This window comes from Triticum aestivum, chromosome 5B (genome assembly GCF_018294505.1).
Source record: "Triticum aestivum cultivar Chinese Spring chromosome 5B, IWGSC CS RefSeq v2.1, whole genome shotgun sequence".
NCBI classification, from domain to species: domain Eukaryota; kingdom Viridiplantae; phylum Streptophyta; class Magnoliopsida; order Poales; family Poaceae; genus Triticum; species Triticum aestivum.
In genome coordinates, this window is record NC_057807.1 from 248,408,672 (window position 1) to 248,412,745 (window position 4,074).

The window sequence follows — 4,074 nt, forward strand, 5'->3', positions numbered from 1 at the left end:
GTCGGGAAAGGATCGCGCGCGCGGGAAAAAGCGGCCGGGCGTGCGCTAGTTTTGGCGCGCGGCGTCTGGCGCGCTTTATAAAATCCAACGCCCTCCCACCGCTCTGTGCCTTGCCACCGCTCTGTGCCTCGCCACTGCTCTCTCCCCGCTCTTTTTCGCCTCACCGCCGCTGCGCCACCAGTTAATGGGCCGGCCTACTAGGGTCCTCAAATTCTTATGGGCCTATAGCTGGGTCAGCCCATTAATGTTGGCGAAATCTCATGGGCCTTTAGCCAGGTCGGCCCATTATGATCCGCAAGAATCTTGTGGGCCTTTACGTGGGTCGGCCCATTATGGGACACAAAAATCTTGTGCGCCTTTACCTGGGTCAGCCCATTATGGCCCGCAAAATCTTGTGGGCCTTTAGCTGGGCCAGCCCATTCTGGTCCGCAAAATCTCGTGGGCCTTTAGCTGGGCTGTTGGGCCAGGCCCAAAACAGGGCACGGGCACGCGCGGCCTGGGTTACGCCGCATCTTACTCCGTATCCACCGCGCCCTCCCCCAATGGCACGCGTCGAATGCGGCATCGTGGGAGAGATCGTGGGTGGTTTCTTTATTTGTAAAGACGTAACGTCCGCCCCTCCCCCTTTATAAGCAGGGGAAACAGGGGCAGTTCGTCCATCTCGCCAGTTGCTATTCCAATCTCAGAAATCTCCGCCGCTCCCCCCTTCTTCCAAAGCCGAAAGAGAGTAGCGCTCCGCCCCCCATCGCCGCCGGCGCCACCAACGCCTTCGATCTCCCCCACTACCTCCGTCATGGCTCCGAAAGCCGGGAAGGCTGTGAAGTCGGCCGAGGCGCTGCGAAAGGAGCGGGCAACTTTCCCCCCCGAGCTCGCCGTGAAGGAGCTGAGGGAGTGGTACTACCTCTTCTGGTGGGCGGAGACGCGAGCGCATCTGCGCACGAAGGTACTCTCCGCCGCCGCTTCGGAACGGGCTCCGAATGGATATCCCTTCTTCGTGTTGTTCTTCTACTGCGGGCTCTGCCCGCCTTTCTCTGAGTTCTTCTGCGACATCATGAACACCTACGGGTTCCACCTCCTTGATTTCACCCCCAATGATGTTCTGACCATGGCAGTTTTCGCACATCTCTGCGAAAACTTTGTCGGAGTCCACCCAAACGTAGCTCTTTTCCGCCACTTCTTTATGCCCCGAGTTGAGAGAGGGGAGCCTTTATCCGGCAGGATCGCCTGGATCTCGAGAGCTGGCAAGAAGGAAGCGTATCTGGAGGGAGAGCTCCGCAGCAAATGGGAGGAGTGGAGAGCAGATTGGTGTTGGATCGTCGAAGAGAACCCGCAGCCATTCACCGCCCAGCGCCAAACCCCAGCAGTGCGCGGCAACGATTGGAGCAGCGTGGCCCCGGAGGACGATAGGCTGAAGATTGCCGTCACTCGGATCCTACGCCTCAGGCTTGCCGGGCTCACTATAGGCGCTGTTGGCGCAGATTTTCTTCGCCGCCACATCACCCCCCTGCAAGAGAGGAGGAGACCCGCCTGGGAGTTTGGGGGTCCGGCGGATATCATGAGGCTGCGCCCGGGCCTCAACTTCAATTTCACTGTCCTGGAACTGGACGCGATACTCAAGGAATTGTTCAAACACGACCCTCAACATCCCGAATGGTTCAGGTTGCCGAAGGGTGTCGTTCCGCTCTGCAACAATTCCTCGCTCGACCGCATCCGTGCAATGATGCCGTTGTGTGATTCGCATGGAATTGTCCCAACCTGGCAAGAGCCTGCAGACAACGTCGTGCAGGCGTTCTTTGACGGCTTGGTGGAGGTGGCGGTCCGCTCCGATGAGCAGAAAAGCCTCCCCACGACACCACCGATGCGGAGATGCAGCGCATCGCCACTAGGGAGGAAGAGGCGGCGGCAGCCGCTGCTGCGGGCGAGTTTGGATTCACCGTGGAGGAGGCAGAGGCAGCAGAGGCAGCAAGCCTTGCCGAGCGAGAGTGGCTTGACGGCGAGGAAGAGCTTGCCGGGCCTGACGCCGAGTCGAGTGAGCCCGCCGAGGGTGCGAGCGGCCCGCCATCTCCAGGCAGCTTGCCGCAAGCGGAGCCCCCAGCGCAGCCCCCAGCTCCACCAAGAAGGCGTCTCCGCAAGGCCGGGTATGTAGCAGGGCGGCAGACGAGTCAACAGCCGTCGCGCCGCGCGACACGCTCCACCACGACAAGCACTGTTGCCGCGGGAGCGCCTCACGCCGCTGCGGCAACTGGAGCGGGGTCGTCCTGGACCACCGCCGCTGCCCCCACCAAGCGGCCAAGGGAACCTACTCCTTCGCCTCGTCACGCCGAAGGTGGGCCGGACTTCGACCTCTCCGCACTCAGCTCCGACGAGGAAGAAGAAGAGTAAGATTCTCTGCTGTACTTGTAGTTCTTCAATTCTTGCTGTTTTGTCTTGTATCTGATTTGCTTTACTCTGAACTCATTCCTTCTCAGGACTCTGGCCTAGAGAGCGGCGAAGAGAGCCAAGGCCCCAGTGATTGTCATCGAGGATGAGCCCACCGCGACAGCGGGGGGCGCGCCCGAGACCACCTTGCCAGACCCGGCAACTGTTCCCCAGCGCAGCCCCCAGCGTAAGTACCTGGTTTCCTTCCCGCTGTTAGGCGCGCATGAGTGCTCTTTCTTTGCTGTCATCTGATTATTTGTTTGTGCAGGAGCAGAACAACCTCACCAGGAGCGCCCGGAAACCGCCCCCGACATGTCATCTGCTTCGACTACACCGCCAAGGGAGCGATCTCCGGCAAGGGAGCGATCTCCGACAAGGGAGAAGTCCCCGGCAAGGGAGAGTTCTCCGGCAAGGGATGGCACCAGCGATCCCCCCGTGGTGGAGACTGTGACTGTAGAACCCAGCACAGGTAATCCTTCTTGCTTGAAAACTTCCCTTGGGTTCTTCTTCTTCTGATTTTCTTTTTGGATATTTGCTTGACTTTTCTCCCTTTTCCGGTCGTCAGATCCATCTACCACGGAGCCGATGGAGACCGAGGTCGCCGGCGAGGAGGACGCGCGCGGCAATACTGATGACGCCACTGTCACCGAAGAGGACGCCGGCGCTGATGACCCTGCCGGCGAGGAGGCCACCAAGGCTGCCGCCGCAGAAGCCGGCGAGGGGTCCGGCGATCACACTGACGGCCCTGAAGCCACAGGAGCGTCAGGCGCTACGCCGACCACCGATCTCTCTGCCACTGCCGCAGCGTCAGGCTCCGAAGAGCCCCAGCCCGGCGCCTATTTGAAGGCCGGCGATGGCATCTTCATCAAGCTCCCCTGGGCGTCGAGCTCCAGGGCGCCGGTCGAAGGAGAAATCTTGGATGGAGAAGTGCTCGCCTCTACTGGGCTGACGCTGGTTGACGCGCCGAGCAGCAGCAGCGGCGATCCTGAGGAGGAGCAGCTACTGCGGAAGCTGTTGTCGCTCTACCGCGCCCGGCAGGCCAAGCTGGAATCCCGGGAAGCGCTTGTCGCGAAGGCGGGAGCGGACATCAAGAAGCGCGCGGAGGAGCTCCAGGGTCTTAACCAGGAAGCTCTCCGGTCCCTGGCAGAGGAGCAGAAGCAACTTGCCGAGGAGCGGAAAGCCTTCCTCCTCGAGAAGGCTGAAGCTGAAGAGCAACAGCGGCTTGTTGCCGAGGAGCTGTTTGCGCGGGAGGGCGAGCTGGCGCAGTGGAAGGTCAACCTTGACAGCCACGAGGAGGAGCTTGCCACGCATGAGCAAACATTCGGCGGGGCCCTTAAGGAAGTAGAGGATGCTGCCGCAGCTACCGAGGCCGCCAAGAAGAAGCTGGAGACGAAGGTGGCGCGGCTGGAGGCCGATCTCGAGGCGAACGGTGAAGAGCTTGCCGCGCTCAAGCGTGAGCGCGAGAAGGACGCCTACACTCTTGGCGAGCTGCAGGGTAGTCTCGCCGAGAAGGGCAAGGAGCTTAGCGCTGCCAAGGACTCCAACGCAGATCTTGAGTTGAAGCTGGCTACTTTGACCGAGACGCTGGACGGCGCCAAGGAGCGGGAGGTGGCCTTGAAGGAGGAGATCAAGGCCAATGAAGCGTTGCTGACGAGG